Here is an 18661-nt window from a genome sequence, read left to right on the forward strand (position 1 = left end):
AGAGGGATGAGCCAAATGGGTGGAGGAGAGTGGGAAGTATAGGCTTCCAGTTATGGAATGAACAAATCACAGGGGTGAAAGGTACAGCACAAGGAATAGAGTGGATAGTATTGTAACAGTGCTGAATGGTGACAGAGGCTAGTTACACATGTGGTAAGCATACAAAACATATAGAGATGTTGAAACTAATGTAACACTGTGTGTCAACTATACTCAAATTTTTTAAATTGTTTTTAAAAAAGGCACAAGAGAGTTTGCTTCTTCTGTAACCCTTATCTCCCCTTTCCCCCCTCCCTACCTCCCCACTCCACTCTGGTCTCTGCCAGTGAGGACACAGCAAGAAAGTAGCCATCTACAAACCAGTAAGAGAGCTCTCACCAGAACCTGACAATGCTGGCACCCTCTTGATCTTGGACTTCCCAGCCTCCAGATCTGTAAGAAATAAGTTTCTGTTCTTAAGCCACCAGCCTATGGTATTCTGTTATAACAGCCTGAAGAAAGACAGGCTGTCACCCGAACTACACCTGGATTAATTTTACAAACACACACCTGATCCTGTGATTGCCATCCTTCCACCAGCTTTTCTGTAAAGTTAGATGTGAATACTGGTGAGGATAGAAATGCCACTCATGTCCCAGAGCTACCAGACCCAAACTTCCCTGACAAAGAAAAAGGAAGAAAAGGGGTGAGCTGAGCCCTTCTTATATGCAGGCCCTTCATTCAACAAGCATCTACAGTGAGAGATGACAAAATGCTTCAAGGGATTTAGAGGGAGCCTGGACTGGAAGATGAGAACCAGACAATGGGGGACCAATCCAGAGACCCCTTTGGGGAGGAAGCTCCAGAAGCAATCAGTTGTTAGTGAAGGCCAGACCCTGAAACAATTGTTCTAATTTAAATGAACTTCAACAAGGCATTTAATGAGTAAGTTTGGACCAGAATAGTGAGCCAAGAATAGAACCCCTCTCCAAAGCTTGGCCAACATCTAAGAAAGAAGACCTATTAAGCCCGCTACTCCAATCACAGGTGGTGGCTATAGAGCTGAACAAAGCAGGAAGAGGAGTGGGAAGGACAGCTTAAGGCAAAAAGGCAGGCGGATGCCCCAGTGGTTGGCCCCAAAAAGAAAAAGCATTTTACCAACCTGTTCACATTCATAAGTTTTTCCAAATGGAAGGTGTTATGAAATGCCAAGACAAACATTCTGAATTCTTTCTGAACCTATCAAACAATATAGGAAAAGTCTCTGCAGTTTATAGCTAGGGGCCAAGCTTTTAACTGTGTTTTTATGTTATCGTATCCAAGACATTTTTTTCTTCTCAAAAATTAATATTTCCTTAAGCAATGCAGCTGTTTACTTTGGATGGGTGTAAATTGAAACCTGTCTCCCATGCAAAATCAATGTATCAGAGTTATATCGTGACATCTAGGGGATTTCAGAGCTTACTGCAGCCCAGCGTAGACAGTTCTCTGAGCCTCATTTCTTCCTTTGATTATTTTCTCTTGTCAGTCTTGGCAGCTCAGCACTAATTTGCTTTTCCCTAGAGATGGCACTTAGAAACTCAGGCATCTGTGGAAATGAATGCAATAAATAATATGAACAGTATCAACTTTTCTGCATAGTAATATTTTGTACCCTATTCCCATTTTTCAGACCTTTCTTTTGTTCCTGGCTTTGTATAGCAACCATGTAGGAATCCAAGAGCAGAAGACCTGTATCCCCTAGAAGCCATGGCAATGACAATGAAGGCAAAATACATGGATTAAGCTAAAGAGAGCTGGAGCAGCCCTGTGTTTGACATGATGCATAAAAAAAACAAAAACAGGGGCACCTGGGTGGCTCAGTGGGTTAAGCCTCTGCCTTCAGCTCAGGTCATGATCCCAGAGTTCTGGGATCGAGCCCCACATGGGGCTCTCTGCTCAGCGGGGAGCCTGCTTCCTCCTCTCTCTCTGCCTGCTTCTCTGCCTACTTGTGATCTCTCTCTGTCAAATAAATAAATAAACAAACGAACAAAAAACAAAAACAAAAACAAAAAAACTGAGAGAGAGACAAATATTACCTAGAATATGGAGTCCATGATGGATATTGGGGATGGTATGTGCTATGATGAGTGCTGTGAATTGTGTAAGACTGATGAATCACAGATATGTAGCCCTGAAACAAATAATACAGTATATGTTAACTTAAAAAAAAGAATATGGAGTCCAGAGTTGCTATAAGAAGAGTTGCTATAAGAAGACATGGGGAGATGGAGAGGAGAAGGGAGTTGAGGGAAATTGGAAGGGGAGATGAACCATGAGAGACTATGGACTCTGAAAAACAATCAGAGGGTTATGAAGGGGCGGCGGGGGGGGCGGGGGGGGGGCTGGGGGGAGGGTTGAGGAACCAGTTGGTGGGTAATAGGGAGGGCACGTACTGCATGGAGCACTGGGTGTGATACCAAAACAATGAACACTGTTATGCTGTAAATAAAAAAATAAAAATAAATAAATAAATTTAAAAAAAAAAAAAAGAAAGAAAGTGTGAGTGTGGGGGCGCCTGGATGGCTCAGTGGGTTAAGCCGCTGCCTTCGGCTCAGGTCATGATCTCAGGGTCCTGGGATCGAGTCCCGCATCGGGCTCTCTGCTCAGCAGGGAGCCTGCTTCCCTCTCTCTCTCTGCCTGCCTCTCTGCCTACCTGTGATCTCTCTCTGTCAAATAAATAAATAACATCTTAAAAAAAAAAAAGAAAAAGAAAAAATAACACTAAATATATAGGTTAATAACCTTCACGTATAAAGCCCTAGAAAATAGATCAGAAAAATATAAATATAAATATAAAATATATAAATTTATATATATTTATATAACATATTTATAATATAATTATATTTAATTTATATTATATGTTATATATTTATAAATTTATTCTATATATAAAATACAAAAATATAAAGATCAGAAAAGTCTTTGGAATTCAATTTTTTAAGTGGGTAAAGGACAGCAGCAGACAATTCACAAAAGGTCAAACACAAATAATTAAAACATTTGGGAAATGTTCAATGTCCTTAATTAATGAGGAAAATATTTTTCATATATCAAACTTGCAAAAAGTATTGTAAACTCTAATGCAATGCTAATGCTATCCAAGGAGCAAGAAATAAAAGTGAGCACAACCCACTGAGAATCTGCCAAAGGAAGAGGGCATCAAGAGGAACTTCAGAGAAAGCAACTGGCCCAGATGGACCTTTAAAATATTTAGAGCCCTTGCCCTAGGAATTCCACTTCCAAGAATCCAATCTAAGGAAATAAACTAACTCATAAGAAAGATTATTGGATTTTTTAAATTTAATAAACACATATAGTTCTCATTATGTTTCTGACTAAGTGCTCTAAAATATTAATTCATCACATTAATTTCACCACTGGAACATAACTATTATTACCCCCATTTTTGTAAATGAGGAAACTCAGGCACAAAGAAGTTAAATAATTTGCCTAAAGATCCACAGAGAAGAGCAGGATTTGAACCTAGATCCCCCTGGGTCTGGAGTATGTGCTCCTAGGCACTAAGACTCTGGATCCTTCTGTTCTGTCCCAGTGCAATTATAATAGTGAAGAATCCAAGAGAACTGGATGTTCAACAGTTGGACACCGGTGACATCAATACAGAATCTTCACAGAATGGTCTATTAATGCATCATTAAAATCATTGTCCACACACACTTTTAAGACCGTGAGAAAATGTTTTGATAAAATTAGTAAAAATATAAGATACAAAAGCCATTTCTAAATATCATTTTAACTTTGCTTAATTGCATAAAAAAAGGATACCAACATGGAAATTTTTCAAGGTGATGGATATGTCTATTACCTTATTGTGGTCAAGGTTTTACAGTGTATGCATATGCCCAAACCCATCAAATTGTTATTAAATATGTGCATTAAATATGTGCAGGGTTTTTGTAAAGTATCAATAATACTTCATTAAAGCTGGTTTTTTTAATAAGAAAATATGTGAAGATGTTTACCCCAGCTCCTTTGTGAAGATGGGATAATGAGAGTTTTTTTTTCCTGCAATTTTATACTTTTCTGTTCTTTCTTACACTGTGTATTTGTTGTTTTTGAAATCTGAAATAAATGGCCTTTTGCTGTGTGCACAGGTGGTATATATAATTGTGGAACAGGTATGTCCCTTGACCCACTGAGGCCACCTCTATATTTTCAGGGAGGTTGTTTTAACTGGATTACCATTTATTTCCCTACATTCAAAAGTGACTATGGTTTAACAGTTATCTTCACCAACAGTTTTTCTTGCTGCCTATCTCAATCCAAGCATCCTGATGAACCCATGATCGCACATTCTGGGGCATGGGAAAGACAGGGCCATGGCAGTAAAGATGTATGCATACCCACCTACATGCCCCTTATATATACATACACACATGTGGATGTGCACAGTGGCACAGGCAGAGAGGGTACCCACAAGAGTTTCAGTCAGCCTGGCCCACTGGCTGTCTGCCTGGGACTGTGGAGCTCCCAGTCCTGTCCCTGGAGACCTGAGTGGGCACCTTAGCTCATGCAGCTGGCCCTGAATTATGCCTTTCTTACACTCCCACAGAACCTCCATGAGCCTCTGAGCTGCTTCCTTGAGCCAGTATTGCACACCTGTGTGTCTGTCACCCTCCAGGAGCACAGACAACTTGCATGGATCTCCTAGCTAGTTTGCTCAGTTATTCTCCCTTCATCCTCTGGTTCCCCTGGCCCAGGACATGCCCCCAAGTCCCTTGTCCAGCACCTCCTCCAGATGGCCCCCTATAATGCAATGATCTGCTCTCAGTGACCCAGAATTTTTGAAGCTTTATTCACTCTTCTTCATTCTTTTTTCTTTTTTCTCCTCTGACTGGAAAATTTCTAGTGGTCTCACTTCCGGTTTGCTGATCCTTTCTTCTGTTTTGCTGATCCAGTCTTTTGTTAAACCTCTCTAGTGAAAGTTCCAGTTCAGTTATGTGTTCTTCAGGTCAAAGATTTCAGCTTGGTATATTTTCTTCATATTTTTTTGGTTGAAATCCTTGTTTTGTTCACATATTATTCTCCCACCCTCATTAAATATCTTTATTATGGTTATTTGGAAAATCTGCCAGGTAAATTATATATCTCCATTTCTTTAGGGTCAGTTTCTAAAGATTTATCTTTGTCTGGGACACATTTCCCTCTTTCTTCCTCTTCCTTTTTGTTGGTATCTGCACATTAAAAACAAACAAATGAACAAACAAACAAAAAACAGCTACCTCTCCTAGTGTTCATAGTGACCTCATACAGAGGTCTTGCTTACTCTGTGATAAGCGGGGGGAGGGACAACTGTTTTTGTGCCATTCCAGACTGTTGTCTTTATTCTCTCTGATCCTGGGCATCTAGAGTGTCTCTATCAGCACTTCAAGACATCTAAGACAGAAACTAGTCCTTCAGGCACCCCTGGAAAAGTTGGAACTCTGGATGTGTCGGTCATCCAACTTTTTCTCCCTTGAGGAAGAAGCATTTTCTAAAGGGTCCCTTCTTATTGTATGGCACTATGCAAGGGGTAAGGATTATGGAAAAGGATGTCTCAAATATTGCCACCAGCTTTGATGTAGCTGATTTCATACTTGCCTGGGGTGCAGAAGCCTCTCAACTAGTTTCTGAATTTTACACAGAGAGAACATGTCCATATATTGTTATTGAATCAGAGAGTTGAGGGCTGAGGTAGGGAGGACCCAGGGATTCCTATTTCATCATTTTGATGACATTATCCTTTGTCAGATAATTCCAACATCTTTATCATCTTGGTTTTGGCATATATTGTCTTTTGTCATCCATCATCAGGCTCTTGGTATGATGAATGATCTTTTTATTAAACATCGGACCATTTTTATATCATATCATTTTTATATGGTATCATTATTATATCATAAGACTCTGAATCCCATTGAAGCTCTATTTTAGCTGGATGTCTCTGACACCAATCCAGCAAGGTGCTGGAATTGCACCATGATTGGAAGATAGAAGTCCAGGTTCACTACTTGGTCACCCTTGACACACAAGTTGAAGAAGCATTCCTTATTACTGCTGGATGGGGTTGCAGTAAGCTGGTTTCCAGCTTACTGTCTACACTAACACTACTGGAGAGTGGTTTCACTGAGCAATGGGTAAAGTCCTGACTCTTTACCTGCCTCCTTTGACAATACCCAGCAGGCAGAGGAAGGGACACTAGTTACTGTCAAGTGGGAGTGAGACTCCAGGTTCTCCATGTGGCCTCCACTGACAGTGCAGTGTGAGGGGAGCTCCTTATCAGCTGGAATGTTAGATACCTCATTAGAGCTTCATGAGGGTAGACATTTTAGCTCCCCACTCAGCCTTTCTGGCATGGGTGTCCATGGCGCCACAGTTTTTTCTGTCCTGTTTGGCCAGAGTAAAGTAAATGTTGTCCAACAGTGTTTTTGTCTTGCTGAAGTGCCCATTCCCTGGTGCTTTGATTGCGGATGGTAGGATTTCATTTGGGTTTTTATTTTGTCTGCACTCATTGTCATTTCCAAGTTGCTGTCCTCTTCAGCTACAAGTCTAGGACATATGAAGCAGAAAGAGAATCCAGGGAACTCACCATCATGTTGTTCCTTGGGTTCTGAAGTTCCTATCCAGGGAGTTTTCCCTCTTTCAGAGCCTTCTTGTGTTTGTTTTACATACACTGTGCAATGCTTTTAGTTCCAGTTAGTAGGAGGAATAGGGGGAAGTACATCTACTCCATCTCTATGAAAGCAGAAGTTCATGGGAGGTTTTTTCAAAGATACCTACACATGGACTCCTCCTCTAAAGACTCTGATTTAATTGGCAGGAATGGTACCTAGACATAAGAAATTTAAAAGCTTTCCAGGTGACTCCGACGTGCACCCACAGCCAAGACCTGCCATAGATGGCCTCATCTCTCAATTGTCATCTGTAAGCCAGTTCATAATTCCCAAGTTATACCTTTTTTTAATTAAATTTATTTTTTTTCAGCATAACAGTATTCATTGTTTTTGCACAACACCCAGTGCTCCATGCAATACGTGCCCTCCTTATTACCCACCACCTGGTTCCCCCAACCTCCCACCCCTGCCCCTTCAAAACCCTTGGGTTGTTTTTCAGAGTCCATAGTCTCTTATGGTTCGCCTCCCCTTCCAATTTTTTTTTATAAACATATAATGTATTTTTATCCTCAGTGGTACAGGTCTGTGAATCACCAGGTTTACACACTTCACAGCACTCACGATAGCACATACCCTCCCCAATGTCCAAAACCCCCTCCCCCTCTCGCAACCCCACCTCCCCCCAGCAACCCCCAGTTTGTTTTGTGAGATTAAGAGTCATTTATGGTTTGTCTCCCTCCCAATCCCATCTTGTTTCATTTATTCTTCTCCTATACCCCTAATCCCCCATGTTGCATCTCCATGTCCTCATATCAGGGAGATCATATGATACTTGTCTTTCTCTGATTGACTTATTTCACTAAGCATGATACCCTCTAGTTCCATCCACATCGTCGCAAATGGCAAGATTTCATTTCTTTTGATGGCTGCATAGTATTCTATTGTGTATATGTACCACATCTTCTTTATCCATTCATCTGTTGATGGACATCTAGGTTCTTTCCATAGTTTGGCTATTGTAGACATTGCTGCTATAAACATTCGGGTACACGTGCCCATTCGGATCACTACGTTTGTATCTTTAGGGTAAATACACAGTAGTGCAATTGCTGGGTCATAGGGTAGCTCTATTTTCAATATTTTGAGGAACCTCCATGCTGTTTTCCAGAGTGGTTGCACCAGCTTGCATTCCCACCAACAGTGTAGGAGGGTTCCCCTTTCTCCGCATCCTCGCCAGCATCTGTCATTTCCTGACTTGTTAATTTTAGCCATTCTGACTGGTGTGAGGAGATATCTCATTGTGGTTTTGATTTGTATTTCCCTGATGCCGAGTGATGTGGAGCACTTTTTCATGTGTCTGTTGGCCATCTGGATGTCTTCTTTGCAGAAATGTCTATTCATGTCCTCTGCCTATTTCTTGATTGGGTTATTTGTTCTTTGGGTGTTGAGTTTGCTAAGTTCCTTATAAATTTTGGATACTAGCCCTTTATCTGATATGTCATTTACAAATATCTTCTCCCATTCTGTCAGTTGTCTTTTGGTTTTGTTAACCGTTTCCTTTGCTGTGCAAAAGCTTTTGATCTTAATGAAATCCCAATAGTTCATCTTTGCCCTTGTTTCCCTTGCCTTTGCCGATGTTCCTAGGAAGATGTTGCTGCGGCTGAGGTCGAAGAGATTGCTGCCTGTGTTCTCCTCAAGGATTTGGATGGATTCCTTTCTCACATTGAGGTCCTTCATCCATTTGGAGTCTATTTTCGTGTGTGGTGTAAGGAAGTGGTCCAATTTCATTTTTCTGCATGTGGCTGTCCAATTTTCCCAGCACCATTTATTGAAGAGGCTGTCTTTTTTCCATTGGACATTCTTTCCTGCTTTGTCGAAGATGAGTTGACCATAGAGTTGAGGGTCTATTTCTGGGCTCTCTATTCTGTTCCATTGATCTATGTGTCTGTTTTTGTGCCAGTACCATGCTGTCTTGATGATGACAGCTTTGTAATAGAGCTTGAGGTCTGGAATTCTGATGCCAACTTTGGCTTTCTTTTTCAATATTCCTTTGGCTATTCGAGGTCTTTTCTGGCTCCATATAAATTTTAGGCTTATTTGTTCCATTTCTTTGAAAAAAAATGGATGGTATTTTGATAGGGATTGCATTAAGTGTGTATCCTGCTTTAGGTAGCATAGAAATTTTCACAATATTTATTCTTCCAATCCAGGAGCATGGAACATTTTTCCATTTCTTTGTGTCTTCCTCAATTTCTTTCATGAGTACTTTATAGTTTTCTGAGTATAGATTCTTTTTTTTTTATTTATTTACAGCATAACAATGTTCATTGTTTTGGCATCACACCCAGTGCTCCATGCAGTACGTGCCCTCCCTATTACCCACCACCTTGTTCCTAAACCTCGCACCCCCCCCCCGCCCCTTCAAAACCCTCTGGTTGTTTTTCAGAGTCCATAGTCTCTCATGGTTCATCTCCCCTTCCAGTTTCCCTCAACTCCCTCTCCTCTCCATCTCCCCATGTCCTCCATGTTATTTGTTATGCTCCACAAATAAGTGAGACCATGTGATACTTGACTCTCTCTGCTTGACTTATTTCGCTCAGCATAATCTCTTCCAGTCCCATCCATGTTGCTACAAAAGTTGGGTATTCATCCTTTCTGATGGAAGCATAATACTCCATTGTGTATATGGACCACATCTTCCTTATCCATTCTTTACCTCTTTGGTTAGGTTTATTCCTAGATATCTTATGGTTTGGGGTGCAATTGTAAATGGGATTGTCTCCTTAATTTCTCTTTCTTCTGTCTTGTTGTTGGTGTAAAGAAATGCTACTGATTTCGGTGCTTTGATTTTATATCCTGACACTTTATTGAATTCCTGTACGAGTTCTAACAGATTTGGAGTGTAGTCTTTTGGGTTTTCCACATAAAGTATCATATCATCTGCAAAGAGTGATAGTTTGACTTTTTCTTGCTGATTTGGACACCTTTAATATCTTTTTGTTTTCTGAGTGCTGAGGCTAGGACTTCTAGTACTATGTTGAAAAGCAGTGGTGATAATGGACATCCCTGCCATGTTCCTGACCTTAGTGGGAAAGCTCTCAGTTTTTCTCCATTGAGAATGATATTCGCTGTGAGTTTTTCATAGATGGCTTTGATGATATTTAGGTATGTGCCCTCTATCCCTACACTTTGAAGAGTCTTGATCGGGAAAGGATGCTGTACTTTGTCAAATGCTTTTTCAGCATCTATTCAGAGTATCATATGGTTCTTGTTCGTTCCTTTATTAATGTATTGTATCACATCAATTGATTTGTGGATGTTGAACCAAACTTGCAACCCTGGAATAAATCCCACTTGGTCATTGTAAATAATCTTTTTAATGTACTGTTAGATCCTATTGGCTAGTATTTTGGTAAGAATGTTCGCATCTGTGTTCATCAAGGATATTGGTCTCTAGTTCTCTTTTTTGATGGGATCCTTGTCTGGTTCTGGGATCAAGGTAATGCTGGCCTCATAAAATGAGTTTGGAAGCTTTCCTTCCATTTCTATTTTTTGGAACAGTTTCAGGAGAATAAGAATTCTTCTTAAAATGTTTGGTAGAATTCCCCTGGGAAGCCGTCTGGCCCTGGGCTCTTGTTTGTTGAGAGATTTTTGATGATGGCTTCAATCTCCTTACTGATTATGGGTCTGTTCAGGTTTTCTCTTTCTTCCTGGTTCAGTTGTGGTAGTTTATGTTTTTAGGAATGCATCCATTTCTTCCAGATTGTCAAATTTGCTGACATATAGTTGCTCATAATATGTTCTTAAAATTCTTTGTATTTCTTTGGTGTTAGTTGTGATCTCTCCTCTTTCAATCATGATTTTATTTGGGTCCTTTCTCTTTTCTTTTTGATAAATGGTTTATCAATCTTACTAATTCTTTCAAACATAGCCAGGGGTTTATCAATCTTATTAATGCTTTCAAACAACTGCCTCCTAGTTTCATTGACTTGTTCTATTGTTTTTTGGTTTCTATTTCATTGATTTCTTCTCTGATCTTTATTATTTCTCTTCTCCTGCTGGATTTAGGCTTTCTTTGCTGTTCCTTCTCCAGCTCCTTTAGGTGTAGGGTTAGGTTGTGTACTTCAGACCTTTCTTATTTCTTCAGAAAGGCCTGTATCGCTATATATTTTCCTCTCAGGACTGCCTTTGGTGTGTCTCACAGATTCTGAACATTTGTATTTTCATTATCACTTGTTTCCATGAATTTTTTTCAATTCTTCTTGAATTTCCTGGTTGACCCATTCATTCTTTAGAAGGGTGCTGTTTAGTCTCCATGTATTTGGGTTCTTTCCAAATTTCCTCTCGTGATTGAGTTCTAGGTTCAGAACACTGTGGTCTGAAAATATGCAGGGAATGATTCCAATTTTTTGGTACTGGTTGAGACCTGATTTATGACCCAGGATGCGATCTATTCTGGAGAATGTTCCATGTGCACCAGAGAAGAATGTGTATTCTGTTGTTTTGGGATGGAATGTTCTGAATATATCTGTGATGTCCACCTGGTCCAGTGTATCATTTAAGGCCCCTATTTCCTCGTTGATCTTTTGCTTGGATGATCTGTCCATTTCAGTGAGGGGGGGGGTGTTAAAGTCCCCTACTACAATATGTATTATTGTCAATGTGTTTCTTTGATTTTGTTATTAATTGGTTTGTGTAGTTGGCTGCTCCCATGTTAGGGGCATAGATATTTAAAATTGTTAGATCTTCTTGTTGCATAGACCCTTTGAGTATGACATAGTGTCCCTTCTCATCTCTTATTATAGTCTTTGGCTTAAAATCTAATTGATCTGATATAAGGATTGCCACCCCAGCTTTCTTTTGATGTCTATTAGCATGGTAAATTGTTTTCCACCTGCTCAGTTTAAATCCGGAGGTGTCTTTGGCTCTAAAATAAGTTTCTTGTAGACAGCATACTGATCTTTTTTAATCCATTCTGATACCCTGCATCTTTTGATTGGGGCATTTAACCCATTTACATTCAGGGTACCTATTGAGAGATATGAATTTAGTGTCATTGTATTGCCTGTAAGGTGACTGTTACTGTATATTGTCTCTGTTCCTTTCTGATCTGCTACTTTTAGGTTCTCTCTTTGCTTAGAGGAGCACTTTCAATATTTCCCGTAGAGCTGGTTTGGTGTTTACAAATTCTTTTCTTTTTTTTTGTCCTGGAAGCTTTTTAATCTCTCCTTCTATTATCAATGATAGCCTAGCTGGATATAGTATTTTTGGCTGCATGTTTTTCTGGTTTAGTGCTCTGAATATATCATGCCAGTTCTTTCTGGCCTAAAAGGTCTCTGTGGTAAGTCTGCTGCCAATCTAATATTTTTAGCATTGTATGTTACAGACTTCTTGTCCCAGGCTGCTTTCAGGATTTTCTCTTTGTCACTAAGACTTGTAAATTTTACTAATAGATGACAGGGTGTGAACTTATTCTTATTTATTTTGAGGGAGGTTTTCTGCGCTTCCTGAATTTTGATGCTTGTTCCCTTTGCCATATTATGGAAATTCTCTACAATAATTCTCTCCAATATACCTTCTGCTCCCCTCTCTTTTTCTTATTCTTCTGGAATCCCAATTATTCTAATGTTGTTTTGTCTTATGGTGTCACTTATCTCTCTAATTCTCCCCTCATGGTAGTAGTTGTTTGTCTCTCTTTTGCTCAGCTTCTTTATTCTCTGTCACCTGGTTTTCCATATCACTAATTCTCTCTTCTGCCTCATTTATCCAAGTAGTTAGAGCCACCATTTTTTATTGCACGTCATTAATAGCTTTTTTGATTTCAACCTGGTTAAATTTCAGTTCTTTTATTTCTCCAAAAAAGCTTTTATTTCTCCAGACAGGGTTTCTCTAATATCTTCCATGCCTTTTTTGAACCATCATTCTGAACTCTAGATCTGACATATTACCAATGCCCATATTGATTAGATCCCTAGCTGCTGCTTGCAGTCGGCGAACAGGAGAAGAATTAGGCACAAACAAGTCAGCTGCAAGAGATTGGGAGCAGGGGACAATGATCGAAAAGACTGCTGCCCCAAGCAACTCCACAGTCTCACTTTTATTAGATAGAAACAATAGCCAACAGAAGAACCAATGAAGGTCAAACATTAGTCACATGTCTTGTGCACAAACAAGAAGGAGGATAAAGTTTATAGTTAACCAAGCACATTCAAAGGACTCATCTAACTAACAATGGGCACTTCTGGGAAGAGAAAACAGCGATAACAGAAAAGGGAAGCAGGCGGTATTTTGTTCTGCCCTGAGCTGACTGGGTGTTCCCAGCTGCTCTGCTTCCCGGAAGCAGGCAGAATTCCACCCTGAGCGGGCGGGCATTCCCAGCTGCTCGGCTTCTGTGAAGGGGTGGCGTTCCACCCTGAGCGAGATAGGCATTCCCAGCTGCCCAGCTTCATGGTCGTATATCGTCCTTCTCCCAAAGTCCTGTTGTGAGTATACGTTTTTCTTAAGGCCATATCTAAATGTGCTTGGTAACTAGTAAAATCCTCCAGGGGTTATAGTTTAAGTAACACATTGTTCTGAGGAGCAGTTGCACCTAGCCTTTGGTACTGCCTCTTGTTCTTTTTTTTGTGGTGAGTTTTTCCACCTTGTCATTTTATCCAGATAACAATATATGAAGGAGCAAATAAAATACTGAAAGGGTGGCAAAGACCCCAGGAAAATGAGTTTTAACCAAATCAGAAGAGACCCCAAATTTTGGGGGGAAGAAAGGAGGTAAAAAGAAGTTCAGGAAAAAAAATTTTAAAAAGGAAAAATATAAAAAAGAAAATATATATATTAGGCTGGTGAATAGAACAGAGTCACCCACTTAATTTGGGGAGTATTTTGGTCTCTTAGAAGAAACTACCTCCCAAAATTTTAAAGAATGAAAAAAAAAACTCATATATATATATATGTGTGTGTGTGTGTGTGTGTGTGTGTGTGTATGTATATGAATATATGTATTTACACAAAATAAGGGTAAACATGATGAAGGGATGGACTATGACTGTAAAGATGAAATTTTTTTTAATTTCTAAAAAGGGAGTTGATAAGATAAGTTGGTTGAGAAAATAAAGAAAAATAAAGTGGAGAGAAGTGGCTCAGGCTGGAGAATGGAACAAAGCCTTGTGCTAGATTTAGGGTATATTTTGATCTATTAGAAGTTGTATCCCAAATTCTTTTAGAAGAAAAAACTCTATGTGTATGCAAAAAATAAAGTTAGATCAATGAAAGATAAAATATGACTATAATACTGAAGGCTCAAAAAAGATTTTTTTAATGAAAGGTATTGTTATGATAAACTAGTTAAAATGTTAAAAAAAGGGAGAATAAAAGTTAAAAAATTTTAGCATAAGAAAAAATAAAATTAAAAAAAATTAATTAACTTTGCAGGACTAAAGAATCATGGGGAGAAAGCCATGAATTCCATGCTTTGCTTTCTCCTCCTCTGGAATTCTGCTGTTCTTGGTAAGTGAACTTGATCTTGGCTAGATTTCTTGCTGATCTTTTGGGCGAGGGGCCTGTTGTAGTGATTCTCAAGTGTCTTTGCCTGAGGTGGAATTGCACCGCCCTTACCAGGGGCTGGGCTAAGTAATCTACTCGGGTTTGCTTTCAGGAGTTTTGTTCCCTGAATGCTTTCTGCAGAGATCTGGAGGACAGGAATGAAAATGGCAACCTCCCAATCTCTGGCCCAGAGGAGCTGAGAGCTCAGGGCCCCATTCCTCAGTGTGTCCTCAGAGAAAAGTGCTCAATCACTCCCAGCTCCCTGGCTTCTGGCCACGCTCCAAGCTCACCCAGCCTGTGACCAAGCATCTCTGCCTCTCGCACACAGCCCCACCTGGAGTCTCCAAACCCAGCAGATCCCTGTGCTTTTCCAGGAGGGTCTCCCCGGATCTTGTGGGGTCTCTGCTCACAGAGCAGAAGTTAAGGTAACCCAAGTTGAGAGGTCATTCCTCGGCTCCATCTCTGTAGCCAGCTTCCCTGCTCTAATACCTATGGGCTCTGTGACACTCAGACACCCCCAATCCTTCTGTGACCCCCATGGGACCTGTTCTGTCCCCACAGGGGCTTCACCCCGGCTTAGCCTCTGGAGCAATGTCCCCCAGTGGAGCAGACTTTTAAAAGTTCTGATTTTGTGGTCTGTTGCTCCACTGCTTGCTGGGAGTCAGCCTCTCCCCTGCAGTCTATCTTCCTGACACTTTGGATTCACTTCTCCGCAGGTCCTACCTTTCAGAAAGTGGTCAATTTTCCATTTCTAGAATTACTGTTCTTCTTCCCTTTGATCTCCTGTTGGGATTGTAGGTGTTCAGAATGGCTTGATAACTATCTAGCTGATCTCCTGCTACCTGATATCATCTCAGCCTGCTACTTCTCCGCCATCTTGACTCCTCTGAAATCTTCTTTACAGAAGTGTCTCTTCATGTTTTCTGCCCATTTTTTGACATGATTATCTTTTTTCTGAGTGTTGAGTTAGAGGAGTTCTTTACAGATCTTGGATATCAGCCCTTTGTCTGTAGTGTCAGTTGTGAATATCTTCTCCCATTCTGTGGGTTGCCTCTCTGTTTTGTTGACTATTACCTTTGCTGTGCAGAAGATTTTGATCTTGATGAAATCCCAAAAGTTCATTTTCACTTTTGTTTCCTTTGCCTTTGGAGACATGTCTTGAAACTTGCTGTGGCAGATGCTTCTCCAAAGACGACATACAAATGGCTAGACTTTTCATAGTTTGTTCATCCTAAAAGTAGTTTCTTTTTTTTTTTTAAAGATTTTATTTATTTGGCAGACAGAGATCACAAGTAGGCAGAGAGGCAGGCAGAGAAAGAGAGGAAGGGAAGCAGGCTCCCTGCTGAGCAGAGAGCCCAATGTGTTGCTCGATCCCAGGACCCTGGGATCATGACCTGAGCTGAAGGCAGAGGCTTTAAACCCACTGAGCCACCCAGACGCCCCATCCTAGAAGTAGTTTCTTAAGATTTTGTTTATTTGTCAGAGAGAGAGAGAGAGAGCACAAGCAGGGGGGAGTGGCAGGCAGAGGGAGAGGGAGAAGTAGACTCCATGCTGATCAAGAAGCCCAAAGCAGGACTCCATCCCAGGACCCTGGGATCATGACCTGAGCCAAAGGCAGGCACTTAACTGACTGAACCACCCAGGCATCTCCATCTTGGGAGTCTTTTTGCATCAATATTGATTTCTTTAAATATTACATTATTTATTTTGATTACTTGGTTTTTGATACCTCTTAAACTTTGTGCCTGAAGCAAGTGCTTCATTCACTTCCTCATAATCACAGTACTGACCTATTCATTAGCATGATTCTTAAAGGGCAAAAATTCCCAACAGCCATACAAGAATTCAGTGGGCCTGGTCCTGTGCCTATCCTTCCAGGTGCCACATCCCAGGTGCCACTGTCCTTGTCCTCTCTGCTACTGTCATTTGGCCTCTAATGCACTTCCTCCCATCCACAGCCTCTGCACACATTCTTCTCTCACCACAGAAGGCTCTATCTCCCTGCAACACCTTCCTCTGACTCCCCTTTACACATTGACTTCCTTTTTTGAACATTACTATAGAACAGTTTTCTTCATAGTTCTTATCTAAGTTTTTGATTGTAGATTTACTTTGATTATTTATTAATCCCTGGAGAGTCTAGAAGGCCATAAAGGTCATACTATCAAAATATGCCTATATCACTGACTGTAGCACTCCCAGTGCCAAGTACAGGGCCTAGTGCTGGGCAGATATTCCATTACTATTCATAGAATGAATGAGTGAATGGATTAACATGCAATTTGGACTCTAGCACATGAGATAAATCAGGCCTACGGTTTGTCCCAAGGTGTACTCAGCACTAATTTAATAGGATAATAACACAGGTGCAAAGTGGAATACAGTCCTGTGAACAAATAACTTGGAAAAAAATCTGGGTTTAATGAAATTCGGCCTAACTTTCAACCCAGATGCTTAAAATGAGTTACTGAATTTCTAGATTGGAAACTTCTAGCTGAATTTCCCAAATTATTTGCCCATGTAACCATTTTTTCATGGAATAACTTATGGTGCTAGTTTCACAACTGAGTCTGTTAGGAACAGAAGAATTGGTGAGGAGGTTTAATCATCGCTCAAGGGAAGGGGAAGGAAGTTTCTGTCAAATAAAATGTTTGTTCTTTATAATAATTATTTCACAATCATAAAATCACTTTTTAATTGTGCTATGGTATGACATCATTGTAGATTTATAAAACTTTGTCGCTTGTGTACTTTAAGCATTCTCCTATATTTGTCCAGATTTATTGAAGTATAACTGACAAACAAAATTATATGTATTTGAAGTGCACATTGTGGTGATTTGATATACATATATATTGTGAAATGATTACCATAGTCAAGTTAATTAACACATACATCACCACGTCATAATTATTTTTGTGTGTAGTGAGAACACTTAAGATCAAATATAACAGTATTATCAACAATAGTCACCATACTATTAATTAGCTCCTCAAAATTTATTCCTCTTATAACTGAAAGTTGGTACACATTTCCCTCATCCCCCAGCCACTGCAGTCACCATTCTTCTCTCCGCTTCTATGAATTAGACTTTTTCAGATTCTACCTTAAGTGAGATTAAATATTTGTCTTTCTGTGTCTGCTTTATATCATTTTAGCATAATGTCCTCCAAGTTCATCTGTGTGGTTGCAAACAGCGAAATTTCCTCCTTTTACATGGCTGGAAAATATTCCATTTTATGCATATATATATATACCATGTTTTCTTTATCCATTTGTTTTCCAAAACTATAGTAATCAAAACAGTATGGTACTGGCATAAAAACATGTAGACCAATACAATAGAATAGGAAACCCAGAAATAAACCTACACATATGTGGTCAACTAATCTTTCTTTTTCTTTTTTTTTTTTAAGTTGAGGAGTTTATTAGGGAAATATGAGAGGCAAAGATACCCCAAGTGACAGAAAGAAAATTCTGAAAATGTCCCTTCAAGCCAAGTGGGGGCCTGGCCTTTACCTCCCCAAAAGGACAAGAAACTGGTGGGTTAGCAACAACATTCTCTGGCGGCCACCTTGCCAGGGCATAAGTGTCTCCACCAGGACTGCCTCCCGACCCCCACCAAAGGTGAAAAGGAGACAAAGACTGTTTCTAGAATCAATGCAGAGGCAATGAGAGCTGTAAGGAAAGTCTGAAAGAAAGAGAGGTAGGGAGGACCTTAACAAAGAGTCCCAGGCGTCTGACTCTGAGCACCTCATACACTGACGGATAGTTCTATAAAATGTTACTTAAAAGATAAAATGCCTAATGTTGGTTCCAAGAGCTTCCCTGGACGTCTTCCCACATGCCACATCACACACCGACATACATGGCAGAACCCAAAGGCCACGCTTTTGGGGAAAAAAAAACAACCCAGAAACCAAAAACAAAAATAAGCCCTGTTGCTCTTTAAGGAGAGAAGAAGGAGCTGAGGCTGCTGGACGTTTCCCATGTCAACCTGTGTTCCATGAAGCAACTTCCCAGCAGCAGCATGGCGTAGCTATAGGTGAGGGTCTCACCTTTTGTCACCCGCACTTCAATGTACTCTATTCTCCATTCGAGGGCTGTCAATTTCTCGTTTAGTGTTGCAAGTCTTGAACGACGAGTCATATCAAACGAGTTGAGAAAGTTGCGATTTTCTTGATGCTGCAGGTGATGACCTCAATGTATTCTCGGTTCGCCCAGTCCTGGTGCATCTCCCGCTGCACTGGATCCTCTTGACACACCATGGCTGCCGCCTGACAACGCACCACAACTAATCTTTAACAATGATGGCAAGAAGACATGATGGAGAAAGGATAGTCTTTCTAATGTGGTGTTGGGGAAACTGAACATCCATATCAAATGAAAATGAATAAAATTATACCACATACAAAAATTAACTTAAAATAGTTTAAAGACTGGCAAGGCCTCAGTGTCTCCATCAGTTAAGCACCTGGTTCTTA

General features: G+C 40.3%; 1 long non-coding RNA gene across 1 annotated transcript; it reads right to left on the bottom strand.

The window, feature by feature from the left end:
- Window positions 1-1261: 1261 nt before the first annotated feature.
- LOC123953736 lies at window positions 1262-18165 on the bottom strand. The gene is made up of 3 exons (XR_006820961.1): window positions 18098-18165; window positions 2002-2035; window positions 1262-1275 (listed from the first exon to the last, which is right to left on the bottom strand). It is a non-coding gene; the product is annotated as an uncharacterized LOC123953736 (long non-coding RNA).
- Window positions 18166-18661: the final 496 nt, after the last annotated feature.

Source organism: Meles meles, chromosome 1 (assembly GCF_922984935.1).
Source record: "Meles meles chromosome 1, mMelMel3.1 paternal haplotype, whole genome shotgun sequence".
Taxonomy (NCBI): domain Eukaryota; kingdom Metazoa; phylum Chordata; class Mammalia; order Carnivora; family Mustelidae; genus Meles; species Meles meles.